This window comes from Fundulus heteroclitus, chromosome 21 (genome assembly GCF_011125445.2).
Source record: "Fundulus heteroclitus isolate FHET01 chromosome 21, MU-UCD_Fhet_4.1, whole genome shotgun sequence".
Lineage (NCBI taxonomy): Eukaryota > Metazoa > Chordata > Actinopteri > Cyprinodontiformes > Fundulidae > Fundulus > Fundulus heteroclitus.
Genome location: NC_046381.1, coordinates 37,213,227 through 37,229,944, shown reverse-complemented (window position 1 = coordinate 37,229,944; position 16,718 = coordinate 37,213,227). Strand labels below are relative to the sequence as shown.

Sequence of the window (16,718 nt, the reverse complement as noted above, 5' to 3'; positions counted from 1 at the left end):
CAACTTAAAAAACTCTAACATCTTACACTGTAAAAAATACATCTTTAAGCTCTACTAACTAACATGAATTTTATAATATATTAAAGTCTATAGTGAATTAGCAACAATGAACAAAGAAAACCAGCAATGCCTCCTACGCCAACAATTATACCCCAGGAACTACAAAAAAAAACCCAGGTTCATTCTTCTGGGAAAGAAGACAAGAATCCAGTGAATCTAACGTTTATTTAAGGGTGGCAGAGAGAACACAAAAAGTGGAAAATTTAGGATAAACTACAAGAATTTATATTTGCAGTGCTAAAAAATGTTAAAAGGAGAATTTCAATATGAACATTAAATTTCAAAAGGTTTAGAAACTTGTCCAATGTTAAAGGTGCTCGTGTAAAAAGAGTTTTATTTACCACAGTTGCCTCCATAGGCCCCATTAGTCAGTTTATGAGAGAGGGCGTCATTACGCCTCTTTAAAAAAAACCTGTGAAGTTCTAACGGTTAGCTTTTTTTCCTCTTCTCCCATACGCGTGCACCACACTGGTGTTACTGCAACTTGACGCCAGAGGGGGCAGACGTCAGCAAAAATCCTGGAACTTGTGCTATGCTTCTTTAATTTAAGATCAGGGAAGGTGAGGCTTAACAGTGGGGAAGTTGTGAGGGAAGAGGAGAGAACATCCAGTTAACAAAGAGGGACACCCGCCTATACACTTCAAAACACAGCAAACAAAAGAAGGGTGGGAGCTCCAAAAACACACTAGACAACACACCACCACTGGGGGTCACCCCTGGCACCATGTGGAGCGTCAGTCTCTGAAACACAGAAAACAGACTCAGTACAAAATCACTATTGGAGCATCACAGTCATTTCACGACAGTTCTGGAGGAACTCTATAGAAGCTTCACGTTCAGGCTAGACTTCCCAGTTGTGCCATGATTCCCTTTGATTTGTACATTCAGGGTCCATGCCTGTAGTGTGAGGGGTGGGCAAACAGAGGCTGACTGACAGGCACACCGGGAAGCTAAAACAGAGAAGATTAATAATATCTGCACCAAACTGCTAGCAATAAGACAGCATTGCAGCTGCTATTTTAAGCACATACTCCACTCACACCAAGCAATAGCCTCCAATGACCCAGGACAGTGACAGATGGGTCGTTGATTTGCATCTGACTTGGAATACGCCCATGCAGCAGTGCTCCAACTACAGGTTGCTCAAGTGTGAGCTGCCAGAATTGACAAAGACTCTTGGGTAGATGTTGAAACGTTTTCAGAAAAAAATACTGAACGATCGTCCAGTTGCCTCCGATTTCAGCCTGTTTGTTATTTACCTCAGTAATACTGAAATTAGCCAGTTTTTGAGTTTTCTTTCCTCAGTAACAGCATCTATAACAAGAAGTGTTAGTAAGGTGGCCTGGTAGTGTTAAGGTTTGGCCATGTCACAGATCAGAAAAGGGTCAAGCCAATTTATCTGTACAATGCAATTTATAATTTTCCTTGATTTATGAGCATTTCTCTTGTTTCTCTGTTATGTGTGGCGATTTTAAGATTATGTCTCTGCAAACTTTTGTTGGGGAAATATTTTTGTGTGTAGCAGCTTTTCCACTAAACATTTTGATCAAGTGACTAAGTGTTTGTTCCTCTTTTTTGTTCCTTATTTGTCAATTAGTACATGTCTTTGATTTTGTGATTATCTTCCTCTGCTTAAATGCTCTTCCATTTTATTCCAACTGGTCCATCTTCAATGTTTTATTTATAACCTGTTCATGTTTCATAATGGTGATCATGGTATCATCCTGCTGTTTTTTTGTTTGTTTTTGGTTCCAAATGCCATTTTTGTTCGCTGAAATTCTGTAAACGGGATTTTTTTTTATATATATGTCAAACTATTATTAATAAAGCTACCAGTTCTCTACACACTGCTCCACCTCCACTTTGCTTGGCTCTATCCTGTACCTCATTTTTTATACATAGAGACATTAAGGGGTTTGGGGTTCTGGTGGGGGAGAGTCTGCTGTCATCAAATCTAGCCCCAATTTAAATTAACTGCAGACATACACACATGTATTTATAGCAACAATTCACATTAACACAGACACACATGGATACACCAGGGACGAAGATAGAGGGAAGCTGGCCATAGCTGCTGTTGCATCGTGCTCTTTGCTGTCTGCTCTTCACCCACACAGGTTTAGGGTGGACTAAATGTGCTGCAGGTGACCAGGGGGCCTCTAGCCCATGTGACCCCATTTGTATGATGTTGTGTATGGGCTCAGGCCATGTCCATGTCCATGTGGTGGGTTCCCTGCTGGTGAAGTGTTGGACCGGGGGAGATGGAGACTAAGCTGGGCTCTGATGGGGTTTGCTCCAGCTTGACAGCTTTGGAAGTAGCTCACCAGGCAGGATGGTATTTTGACCTTCTGTCCTTGGTCCTTCTTACCTCTGACAGTAGCGGTGAGCTGGTGATGCTTGACGGTTTGGAGGCTTTTTGAATTCAATGTTCACATGTCAGCCAATAAATTGAAGGAAAAACTCCATGATGGAAATATAAATTTCCCCCAGAGCAATCTTGAAGTTTCCTCCCCCCAAGTCTACGACATTGGAGAGCAGGAGACAGAGTATTTCTATGCTGAAGATGAAATGACTCTTTCGAGATTACTTTTTCTTTAAAGACGTTTTGGTTTCACTAATGGCAAAAGAGAATTTGATGATTTTTTTCTGCTCACAAGTAAATAGCAGGAGGTGCTAAAATTTTGAGAGACAGCAGGCTTAATTTGTGGCAGCAGCAGCTACTAGTGGCACTTCCTGTGGCAGCGGCAGTGGCACTTCCAGTGGTTGCGGAAGCTAATAGTGGCACTTGTGGTGGCAGCGGCACCTAGTAGTGACAATTGCAGTGACACTTTCACTGGCATGCGCCTACCAAGAAGATGTCATGGCTGTTGCTGCATTCCTGTTGCTGTGTGTGGGCAAATGATTTGTTATAGATGCCTGTTAGTCTATAACTACTTCCAAATAATTATGTTTTATTTATATTATTTCAAATAAAAGCTTGTGGAACTTTCACCAGCCGCCACAAGGTGTCACTAAGCCGGCAGACTGCCCTTTTGTTGCTGTTTGTGGGAAAATGCTTTGATTTTGGGGTTATTATATTATATATTATATATTTAATTACATATTTTCTTTCAATTATTTATATGTTAAATTCACAAAATTTAACAAACATTTTGAAGCAATTTAATAGAAAAGTTATAAGGTTACTGTATGAGTGGTTTAACTCGTGATAAGAAAAACAAATTTGGTGATATATAAACATCACTTAGACGCTGGCACACTTAGAAGTCTGTGGGCGTTAGGTGCCACGAAGATGCCACGATAAGACCGTAGGATGCCAGGATGCCACCAAGATGCCAGACCTGTTGTAAAAGCCTCCAACATCCAATGCCAGCCGCCGCTGTTTTCATAGAAGCAATGCTGATCAATGGCAAGAGGGATATATATATATACATATATGTATATATATATATATATAAATATATATATATATATATATATATATATATATATATATATATATATATATATATATATATATATATATATATATATATATATATATATATATATATATATATATATCCATCCATCCATCCATTTTCCAAACCGCTTAATCCCTCATGGGGTTGCGGGGGTTGCTGGTGCCTATCTCCAGCGTTCACTGGGCGAGAGGCGGGGTAGACCCTGGACAGGTTGCCAGTCTGTCGCAGGGCAACACATATATATATATATATATATATATATATATATATATATATATATATATATATATATATATATATATATATATATATATATTGGTAGGCTCATGCCAGTGGAAGTGCCACTGCAATTGTCACTACTAGGTGCCGCGACCACCGGAAGTGCCACTCTGAGCTGGAGCTTGTCACCATAGACCAGGGGTCTATAACAGGGGGTCCGCGGAGGTACTGCATGGGGGTCGCGAAAGTTTTGGTTGAATTAAAAATAAATAAATAAATAAATAAATTAAAATTAAAACATGAATCTGTCAGTTATGTTAATAGTTCAGTATTGTATGCAATATAACAGGTATGTTTGTGCATGCCAGTGGCACTAACAAGCATCACTTATTTTCCTTTTCACATTTATGTTTTAAAAATGTCCATTTAAATAGCTTTTATGCATGATTGCATGCAATTGACAGACATTGATGATCTTGGCAGGTATCAGTTTATTGTGTTATGTTATGTTTATAAATGGCAGTGGCATGGCCACCCTACTCACTGTGCCTCGCACATGTTTAAAATAAAAACATGAATATATGAACCTGTGTATTATTTGAGTATCTTAGTATTGAATGCACAATAACAAGGTACATTTACACATGGCACTATAGGACCAGTTTGATGTAACACAATTTTATACAATATATATAATTAGGGGGTCCCCGCTCCATCTCGCCATCAGTTTGGGGGTCCTTGGCCTGGAAAACATTGAAGACCCATGCCATAGACATTATATACGTAAACGCCACTGAGCTATATTATACATAATGCAGTGTATAATATAGCTTAGTGGTAGACGTCCCATTGGACGCTGCCGGCCGCTAGGTTGACGTGCCTACAGGGCGGCCATCTTGGGTCGACCACAGATCAGACAGCTGCTGTCAAAATGAATAGGAGGCAGCTCAGATCTCATTTTATCATATGTTTACAATGCTGGTGACCTTTCAGTTAGATTACACATATTTATTTAGAACCAAAACAATTTAAACTGAAGTCAAACTGGATGAGATATATACACTCAGTTATATATTTATATATTCTGCTGGCTGAGCAGCAAAAATCGAATAATGTGACCTCTTGGACCGGAGCGCAACAGTTTAGATTTTTTATCAGCAATAACTTACTAATGTGCAAGTGAAAACGTGGGAACATTGGTGTTTTGAGATTACTGCTATGTGTAGCAACTTATCCCGGTGGAAGAAAGTTGCCCCCTGACAGTTCATATGAAAAGTCATCCTACAGATTCTGGCCCACGGCCTAATTGACGTGTATTCTCTCTGAGCGCAGCTTGGTCTGACCTAAAATGGCCGCTCTGTCGGCACGCCTCTCACCCGACGACGGGGCGTCTATGTATATTATGTCTATGGTATAGACCAGTTTACACGTGACGTCACGAGCTACATCCGCGCTACATCCGGGTCAAGCTGGTAGGCAAAAACAGTTCTGTTCTCGCCTACTTTTAGAGCATACTTTTAGTTTACAGTACTGTTCTCGTCTGCTACCATGAAAAAATGGGTGAATTAGAGCATATTTTTAGTTAGTTTTTGGAATCTAAATAATGCCTATGACTTGTTGTGCTCCCGGTTGCACACAGAGGCATTCCAAATCGTCAGATGTACGTTTCTATTGTTTACCAAAAGGACAAAGAAAGACAAAAGAAATGGATAATTTCAATGAAAAGGATGCAGGCAGACAATCCCAATCGACTGTGGGAGCCATCATACCACGACAGAATTTGCAGTCTACACTTCATCTCCAGTAAATACAACTTAATTTTGCACTAGTCATTGTTCTACTTAAATAATTATATAAATAAAAAATTTGTATATATACTTAAGTCAAGACGTAAACGTTTGTTTCGTAATAATATAGGTACATGTACAATGTATGCAAACCCTCTGGCATGAGTCTGTGAAAAGGATTAATAAGACAAAAACACCAAAATAATCCTTTGTGAACAAAGTTTTTTTTATTAATTAAATGCTTAATGTGGAATGGTAGTAATTTTCCGACTTTTAATTTGAATGCATGTACTGGGTTAGGAAGGGAAATCTATTGGCCAGCCCCATCAAGATTTTTTTTTCACCAGCCGCCACTGATTGGTTGTCCTTGCTGACTCATTGAAGGATTGATGTGAATATTTTCTGTTCAATAAATGAACAATATGAGTGAGCCTATATTTGTAATTTTATGTCTAAAGATTTAATTACATTTATCTTATATAAAATGGATTTTCTAGTGTGTTGGTTAATGCTAATTTATCTGTTTAATTTAAAATTTATAAAAGTCAGGTTGTACGCATCACAAAAAAATTGGTTGCTGCTAATAGGTGTTGAGTTTTTGTGCCCCGCTTAACTTATCATGCCAGAGACACCACTTCTCATACATAAGTTCAGTGCACTGATTTCTGTCGTGAAAACAAGCATCCAAATCTCAGACAGCAACCTGGAAACCCACAAAGCCATTTATACTTAAACATGTTCTTCATATTTGTTTATATTTCTGAATATTAAATCGGCTGTTCAACAAATAGCACACCACTTGGGGTTATTTGTTTTCCAAATCACCATGATACTAATATCATGATCAAAAGGTGAGATTAACTAATCTATCACATTTATTCTGAAACAGAGAAGGCATCTGATCTGCTGCTGGTCAACTGAAAATTTGAGTTTTTGTTTGTTTTTAGATCCAAACTGTTTAGCTGCAGATTGTTTGATAAGTTTATGTTGATTTGATTTAAGTTTAACAGATTTATAATTCAATATTTTATCTGCATTTAATTAAACTTGATAGAAACTCTATACAATCTAGTTGTTGACATGTCTACGTGTTTTTGCCAATGTCACACCTGAATTTCCCCATCGTGGGACAAAAAAGGACTTTTTGCTTTTGCATTTCCTCCTACAGCATTAACGAACATATTAAAAAAAACAATATTGCGAAGGAGGGGGGGGGGGGGGGGGTCAGAAGGAGAGGGGATCAACCATCCTCCCCCTGAGCTTTGCAGGAGGAGCTCTAAAGTTGATAAAAAGAATGTTTTTCCAAAACTTACTTCAGACAAACTTCTCCATCATCTTGATTGGTAATGTAAACTCTGTCTCAATATTTAATTTCTATGAATTAAATATGCATATTACAATGTTTTACCTCTGATCAATGCTTTCCTCATTTATTGTCAAATCTTAAACCGGGGGAAAAATGGGTCTTTATTAGCGAAGCAGAATTAGGCCAATAATTCAATTACAACACTACATATGTGCAAGACCGTCTTACTTTGCTCTTCCGCTTTTCAGGGGATTGCATGAAAAACATTCTCCCAAAACCACTTAGGTCTTATTTCTTATTTGTCTTATTTGTTGGTATGTGTTGAGCCCAGGTTAACATACCTTCATTCATAAATGGAAAAACCCAGCTGTGTGCAGTTGGCGTAGAGACAACATGAAGAATAGCCCATCTTCATCTACATTTAACTGATGTACTCTCTGTTTAGAGCAATACCACAAAGTTGTGAAATACGCTGTTGTACAGGCCAGTTTGTAACTTAACAGTCTACAACTGTCTTGGTACATTGATTGCAGCTTGTCAAGCTGTTTGGGATCAGAAAAAAAGACTTACATTGGTTGCTTTCTGCTCTGTTGATTTGAACAATGCCTTCAAAAACTACTACAACTACTACAACTTCACTTTACAAGAGAAAAACAATAACCTGGATTTATCACAAGGTATTAAACATTTAGACAGTTAAAAGAACCAAGTGAGTTAATGTCTCTGTCCTTTAAAATTAATTTAGATTCCCTCAAGGTTATATGAAATGGCAGTTTTAAATGATTTCACTTTTTATTCCACAAAGCAGGAGCAGAAAGTTTAAAAACCTTTTTATCCATTTTAGATTTGTGATTTGATGGCTGCACATAGTGCTGGAAAAAAAAAGAGAAGTTGAAGTAAAAAAGTGGCTTAATCAGTTCTGCAGGAAGCTCACAAGGAAAGTTTTTTGTGTAATAAAACATGTCCTCACATGGTGAATAACAACTTTTTCTGTTTTCAATATTTTGTTTTGTATTTTCCTCTTCATTGATGAAGCTTATTAACTATCATGGATACATTTAACTAAGAAATAACAAATAACCAGTTATCATTATATTCAGTAAATGGTTCTCAGCTGTGTGTTACCATACCTCATATGATGACAACATGATGTTAAAATTAAGAAAAAAGCGGACTTCTTCTTTCACCGAGCAGGAAGGATGGAGACTCCTTTAATGAACACGTCTGTTCACAGAGAAGGTGGCTGTTTATTCTGCTGCTGATCAACTCATCTTAACACATCAACCGGTTTTAAGACTAAAGTGTTTTAGTTTCAGCTGCAGAAATCCTGGTAAGTTTAAATTGTTCATTCTGGTTATTTAACCAAATATTTCAGCATGTTTATTCATCTATACATTTTGTCAAAAAGTGTGTAGAGTGCTTTCAAAGCTGCTTTGCTATGAGCTAAACCTCTAATTTCAGACCTACTTTAATAAATCACCTAAATGTTTAGTTTCCTTTCTGAGATAAAGAAGGACCGCCTGAATCTGATGGCAGCTCTGTGTGAGAGCGTGTTGGCAGTCAACATGTTACTGAGTGTCTTCTGTCTTCCAGGTGAGCCGTTTGTTCACTTCCTTTCATTCAGAGACATCCTATGAATAATTTTTAGTCCGCCTCATCCATTTCGTAGATTTGGCAGCAAAGGAAGAAAACAATTATCAGAGACAAAAGACTTGAAATATACATATATTTATTACAATTGTAATTCCAAGGGGAGACAAACACTTACAACGTTATCATAAAGCTCATGTAATGTAACCCGAAGTCGGCCCTTCCATGCAGGTTGCAAGTTATGTCTGCCGGACCACGCCCAGGGGCACACTGCTAATAGATGTTGGGGGGGGGGGGGGGGGGGGTTGGACTGCATACACACTCATTTTATCTATGCTTGTGTTCTTACAAGCAAAACAGATCCACATTCCGATATCAAACAGGGCCCCAGATTCTTCATATATGTTGCCAGGTGCTCTAAGAGTTTACCACCATAAGCATCAAGAACAATAACAAAGCTTTTACCATCAACCTCCTTGACGGGTACCTTATAAAACCTCATGTGACTCCCACTTTGCCTAGTATCAAGACAGTTGGATGAATTTATTGCCTGTTAGTGACCCTGGAAAACCCCCATCCCATGTAGAGTCCAAGCCACACAGTTTAGTAATCAGAACTTACTACTTACTAACTCTTACTGCTTTAAGAAAAATACATGATTAATCCAAATCTGATTATATATTTCCATAACACCAGATATTGTTCAAACGCTCAATGTGTAACATGCTGCAGCTGATTTTGCTGCACAATATGTTCATTGGTCTGTTTTTACAGGTGCTTTGGCTGATTGTCCCAATCCGATCCTCTTTGCTGACACACCTGGGCAGATTGAAGCACTGAGTGGAACTTGTTTGCTACTGCCATGCAGCTTTAATTCAACGGATTCCACATATGACAAGACCAGAGATATTTATGGAATTTGGTTGAGAAACAGCACCCATATAGATTCTGCTATTTTTAACAGCAGTGGCTCAGTTAACACCTACTCACTGAAAATGATCGGAAACCTGAAAGAGGAAAACTGCACCACTCTGTTTCCTAACTTAAAAACAAGTCATACAGGCAAATACCTCCTCAGAATTCAGAACTGGCCGTTTATGGCAACAGCTCTTTGTGAGCCTGTTCAGATAAAAGTAAGAGGTAAGAAAGTTTTAGCTCCCTCCACAGATTCTCTGTTAGATTAAAGTCAGGACTCTGGTTAAACCACGTTAAATCTTTAATACTACTTCCAGTCAGAAAAAGCATTTTGGCAAAAGGAAAAGATTACTAAAAGTACCACAGATATGAAAACATTTAGACTAAACTGACTTGCCATGGAAGAACTTTAGGTTTGGGCTTGATTTGTTTTTATGATTTTTTAAATGTAAACTAAAAGTTGGGTCATATTTTCAAACATTACAGTAATTCACAAATGTAGCATCTTAGCACTTAGTGCTTTTTTATCTACAGCAAAACATTATGTATATGATTTAGAAATCATACATGATTTTAGTATTGTGAAATCAACACGGATTCATAAGAATGAGACATTTGTTCCGGGATTATCCCAATATTGGGGATACAATTTGCAGTTGTTCTGTAATGTGGCCTAAAAGCCACATTACAGAACAACTACAAAGACTGCCTGTGTGACGACCACAAAAGTGTCACATTTTGTGTTCATATAGAAAGAAAATATAATAGTAAAAAGAGAATAATTCTGTTATTTTGAATACAAATTCTTGTAATTTATTTTTGTAATGTCCACCACATGCCAGCAAGGGGCGAAGGCGGGTTCTGGTCTAGGTGTCTTGCCTTGCGTTTTCCTTCATTGCTGCAAGATCTGTGGCCGTTTCTCAATATGCGTTCTTGAGCGGTCTCGTGTGCTCGTGACACGTCATCAGCCTCAGACCGAGCACTGTTTCAATTGCCGAGAACGCCAAACCGAGAACGCAACGAATCCCCGGATGTTATCCCCCCTCTTTATCGAGCATGCATCAGAGCAGACTTGTGCGTTCTTCAGACTGACTGCTTGCCCAGAATGCACCGCGGCTGCAGCTTGATTTGAGACAGCGCAAACAGAGCTCACAGCGGTAAGTTAAAAACTCCCTTTTCTGCTGCTGTTGTAGTTCAAAAGTACGTTTTCAAATCGTTTGAGGCGAGAACATTATACTTTTAAGCTTCCCTATTTGGCCCGTTTACAGAGTTAGTGCGTAATTTTAATAAAAAGTCAGACGTTGAGCGGAGCAGAGTGACCCGCAGACCTCCGAGGGAAACCGCAGCCAGGGCTGATGTTAGACCGTTTTTAGTACACTTCTGTCGGCCAAGTGGTGTGCATAGTACCGCTGGTTATAGTTTATTTGTTTTGTGTTTATCTGACTGACGCGTGTTGCTTTTTTGCATATAAAATTAATAAATAAATAAAATCTACAAATGTTTTCCTATCTGAGTTTCTTCTGAGTCAGGACACAAATAATTGAGAGGAGAAAGAGGGAAAGAAAACAATAATAATAATAGTATATAATAACAGACATTTATTTTATACAAATGTTTTATCTTTGGAACAGAATGAAGGTGTAATATATTCAACAAATTAACAGTTACTAACATGGTTTAAAACAAAGAAATAACTCCTATTAAGATCTTATACAAATAGACAACGCCTATAAACTTACAATTAAAAATAGTTGGAATGGAAATTAATTTACTGATTATTTAATGTATTTTTACAGGTGGTGAAAAAAATCAAATGAAGCAGCATGTGAACATGACTCCAACTGATCTAGGTTAGGTCAGATGTAGTCATGTCAACTTAAACATGCAGCCAACTGGAGCTGCTCCCTGTCTTCAGCCGCCGGATGGCTGTCCTCCACTGGGTCGACCTCCTCATCCTACAAGTCCAGCTGGTCCCCTGCCTTTATACAAATATTGTGGAGGATGCCGCAGAGGGTGATTACTTTTGGGGAAAACGTCAGGCGGACCTCCAGCGCCCTTAAGAAGATGGAACACCACTGTGTCTTCAGACCACCAAAGGCATGCCCAATGATGTTTCTTGCCTTGGCGTGGTGCCTGTTGTAGTGTGCCTCCACCTGGACTGTACCAAATATAAAATGAACTTGTAATTTAGGTAATATGCTGATATGTCTTAATCTTCTGTCCAATTAATATAATCTATGTATAAATTGTGTGTCATTGTTGGCTCTATTTAAGGACATAAAGGTAAGACCTCTTACTGGAAAGCTGTTTCCCTATAGGATGCACCACAGGCCAGCCAGTAGAGGGTCACCAGCACCTCTATCTCCTGTGGCCATCCATGGGCCTTCTGGATGGGCAGCAGCTGAAGGAGGAGGACGATGGTGGTCCTGTTTAGCTAGAAGGCTGGTTTCAGGTCCCCTTCTTTAAAAAATATTTGGAGGATTGGCACAGAGGTGTTTATCCTCACATATTTTGTTTCTGTTTCTTCCTGTAAATAAAAAATGCCAAATGTCACCATAATTGTTTTTTTCAATTGTCACCTTTTCACAGCATAAAACTATAAATGCTTAACATGCAGATTATTATAGTTCTCAAGAAAGAAAAGGTAAAATGTATAGTAAATTTAACAAATGGCTTCCCGTCTCTGGTATTTTTACCATTTCACTGAAAAATGAGCTAAACTAACTGCACATAATATATAGATTAATCACTGTAAAGGTGGGCAGACATAAAAATATGTTTTTTTCCCTTTCTTAATGATCAATGCTGTGAAGGTCAGTAGGTGTAATAAAGTAGCTTAACTTTACTGTCATACTGTTTCTAATGCTAAAATTAGGTCTTTATTTTAATTATTTATAGAAAAATAGTCACAATTTCAACCTGATCACGTTTTTAATACCATCCTCAATGTTTTTTTTAAAGATAAAAGTAGGAAATAGGCTGTCAATCTTAAAATGCCTACCAGTTGGCAATAGATGGGTGAGCAAAGTCTGCCTTCTGAGCCTCCTCTGCCGCATCAATCTTCTCCTTGCTCGGATTTGCCTCCTTGATTGTGCCACCTCCTCTTCAGCCTGCTGGTAAAGCTGACCAACGACCGAAGCAACAGCAATATTGCTCATTTTGCTTCTACAAAGTGCTGATTTAAAAAAAAGATTCAATCGCCTCTCCAACTACAACAATTACAATTCCCAACAAATAAATTCCCGCTATTGCTGGTTTTATACCCACAGTTCTGCAATTTTTTTTAGATATTTTTTTAGACTTAATAAAAAAAACAACGTTTTCAGTAAGATATGATGGTGTAGTGTATAAATAGTTTTGAATGTTAAAGAAATGCTCAAGAACTGTGGGTGTGATGACGTCACAAGTACACGAGTATACTTCTGTTCCAGTACACAATACGTGCTGCGTGCTTGCGTTCTCGTCAAGTCCGATCTTCCTGTGTTCTTGCCAAGACCGGGCTTGATGAGAATGCAAGTACGGAACGCGAGTACGGACTCGCGTTCTCGTGAATTAAGAAACGGCCGAGGTCTTCTCTAGTTTATGATGTGTACACCAGAGGGAGCTAAAATCTCAATCGATAATTTTAACTTTCTAATAAAATATACATTTAGATTATTATTTTTAGATTATTTGTGTAACGAAGGAAGGATGAAATATTTTTTCCAGTCCTGTTTGAACAAGCCATAAAACTAACAGAGTGCATTCAGACAATACAGATAAACGTTACACAATGATATCTTCCCCGACTTCTGAGCATATCCGATGATGACGTCAAGCAATACAATGGAGAGGATGTAAAACGTATCAATTTCTTTCAGAAAAGTCTTCAATATTTTATTTACGATATAGTTTAGCATTATTTAATGATTTAAGTATAGAAATAAGTATTTTCAGTGTCATGATTTGTCTAAGGATGAACCCGGACACAGCACGCACACACAGAGCTGGTTCTTAAAGTGAGTTTATTGAACAGGATGGATGATTGATGACAAGAGGAACCAGAGTCTTTTTACTGACGGAGATGTAGGGTGCAGAAGCTGGCCGACAGGAGGAGTGCGGGGAGACTGACCAGGAAGGAACACCGGAGCCGAAAACTTGAGACCAGGGTGGAGCACTTGAGACCAGGACAAAACACAGGAGCCGAGAACTTGAGACCAGGACGGAACACCAGAGCCGAAGACTTGAGACCAGGACGGAGGAGTCAAACTGAACACTGAGGGACCAAAGGGCCAGCGAACACGGAGAACCAAAGGTCAAAGAACACGGAGAACCAAAGGACTAGAGAACACGGAGGACCAAAGGACTAGGGAACAATGGGGAACCAAAGGGGCTAGAGAACACGGAGGAACCAAAGCAGGCACACGCTGGAGCACAACCACTGTGCGGCACACCTGGGAAAGGTGTGCCGCACAGTGGCACACCTTTCCCAGGTGTGCCACTGTGCCACAGGCGTTCGACAGCGCCAGGGGAAAGAAGGTGCGCATGACAGCGTCAAAGGGAGGAATGGGCGCACGACAGCGGCAAAAGGAAGAAACGGGTGCACGGAAACGCCAGGGGGAAGGAACGGTCGTACGGAAACGCCAGGGGGAAGGAACGGTCGTACGGAAACACCAGGGGGAAGGAACGGGCGTACGGAAACACCAGGGGGAAGGTGCGGGCATACGGAAACACCAGGGGGAAGGTGCAGGCATATGGAAATGCCAGGGGGAAGGACTGGGCGTACGAAAACGGCAGGGGAAGGACCGGGCGTACGGAAACGGCAGGGGAAGGACCGGGTGTACGGAAACGCCAGGGGGAAGGAACAGGTGTACGGAAACGCCAGGGGGAAGGAACGGGCGTACGGAAACGCCAAGGGAAGGACAGGTGGACTGATATGCTAGGGCTCAACAGCGTACGGAAACGCTGGAGCACAACTAGCGTACAGAAACGCCAGGGGAGAGAACGGGCGTACGGAAACGCCAGGGGGAAGGAACGGGCATACGGAAACGCCAAGGGGAAGGACCGGGCATACGGAAACGGTAGGGGAAGGACCGGGTGTACGGAAACGCCAGGGGGAAGGAACGGGTGTACGGAAACGCCAGGGGGAAGGAACGGGCGTACGGAAACGCCAAGGGAAGGACAGATGGACTGATATGCTAGGGCTCAACAGCGTACGGAAACGCTGGAGCACAACTAGCGTACAGAAACGCCAGGGGAGAGAACGGGCGTACGGAAACGCCAGGGGGAAGGAACGGGCGTACGGAAACGCCAAGGGAAAGGAATGGGCGTACGGAAACGCCAAGGAAAAGGACCGGGCGTACGGAAACGCCAAGAGAAAGGAACGGGCGTACGGAAACGCCAAAGGGAAAGGACCGGGCGTACGGGAATGCCAGAGGGAAGGACAGGTGGACTGATACGCTAGGGCTCAACAGCGTACGGAAACGCTGGAGCACAACTAGCGTACAGAAATGCCAGGGGAGAGAACGGGCGTACGGAAACGCCAGGGGGAAGGAACGGGCGTACGGAAACGCTGGAGCACTACTAGTAAAACAGAGACGCCAGGGATAACCCCGCCGGGGCGTGAGGGAAACGCCGGGGCCCAAGGGAAGAGATCGCCAGGGCGTGAGGGAAACGTCGCGGGGCAAGGGAGAACTTCGCTGGGGCGTGAGGGAAACGCCGGGGCGCAAGGGAAGAAACCACCCGGGGCGTGAGGGAATTTCTAAAACACCAGGAATCAGAGGGCGTCCTAACACGCCGGGAACAAGAAAACGAAACACTAGGAGTCAGAAGGCGTCCTAACTCGCTGGGAACACGAAATCTACATGGGTCAGATGGCGTCCTAACACACCGGGAAACACGAAAACTAAACACTAGGAGGCTGAGGGCGTCCTAACACGCCAGGGAACAAGAACAAAGGGCTAGCCGGCAACAGGCCAGGCGCACCAGAAGCCACAGACAGCGGCACGAGTGCCGTAGAACTCTGGCGACTACACAACAGGAAAAACGGGAAAATAGGGGAACAGAGCAGAGACACCAGGGGAAGACAAAACAAAAACGAAAACTACGGAAGGCTAGAGAGGAATAGACTAACCTAAACAGGGCAAAACTAAAATAAAAAAAGCAGGAGAAGTAAAGCGTAGGGATGTTAAGAGCGCAGGGACGTTAAGAGCGCAGGGACCTTTAAGAGCGCAGGGACCTTTAAGAGTGCAGGGACCTTTAAGAGCGCTGGAACCCATCCAACGCAGGAACCCATGCGGCACAGGAACCCAGACAGTGCAGGATCCCAAACAGCGCAGGAACCCAAACAGCGCAGGAACCCAGACGGCACAGGAACCCAGACACATAGACACTAAGGGGATAAAACAAACAAAACTTAGAAAAGCAAATACAGAACTAAGACCAGAACTACCAAATTAGACAGGGACTAAAATACTAATACAGGACTAGACAGGAACCACAGGAACTACAGGGCCAAACAGGAACTACAGGGCTAGACTAGAAAATCAAAACAAAACCAGAAAACTAGGAAGGGAGCCAAACAATAAGGCTAGAACTAGAAACTAGAAAATAAAGAAAAAACAGGGAAATGAGGGCAGGTACAACTAGACTAATGAAAAACTAGATAAATAGGCTAGAAATAAGAACACAAAAGCAAAACAGGAAGTCTAAGTAAAAAACTGGAACTCAAAGAAAAACTGGGAAGACTAAAGCTAACCTAGAGCACTAGAACTGAGCTGAAAACAAAAAACCAAAAGCTAAATAGAAATTCAAATACTCCAAAGTGGGAACTAAAGCCAGGCAGAACTAGAACGCAAAAACTAGATCGACACTAAGAATTCTAAGAAATCTAAGAAGCGATGAAATACTCAAGAACAAGAAACGTTTTGTAACTCAAAACAAAAGGACCAAAATAACTCAAAACAAAAACAGAAACTAGAAAGCGCTGGGCAGCATAGTCTAACATGCTGGGCAGCGGCAACAGTTACGCTGGGCAGCGACGGCTAGAAGCGGCGTCTTAAAATGCTGGGCAGCGTCAGAGGCGGGCCTCGCGGAGAGCGATCCTGGGAAACACAGTCAGAGGCAGGGCGCCGCAACACAGCGTCCCAGGCGAGACGGACCAGAGGCGGGGCATCCATGAAGTCCCCGAGCAGAGGCGGAGCAGATCCTGCCAGCTTCTGCACCAAGCTCTGTGCGTGCTCGGGTTCATCCTTTTGGCCGGTTCGTAATGTCATGATTTGTCTAAGGATGAACCCGGACACAGCACGCACACAAAAAATGTATTACTATTAAGAGGAACCAGAGTCTTTTTACTGACGGAGATGTAGGGTGCAGAAGCTGGCCGACAGGAGGAGTGCG

The 16,718-nt window shown here is 41.3% G+C and overlaps 1 protein-coding gene across 1 annotated transcript in view; it reads left to right on the top strand.

The window, feature by feature from the left end:
• LOC118556921 (B-cell receptor CD22-like) overlaps positions 1 to 16,718 on the top strand; it is a 57,559-nt gene that overhangs the window by 37,860 nt on the left and 2,981 nt on the right. The window lies entirely within an intron of this gene.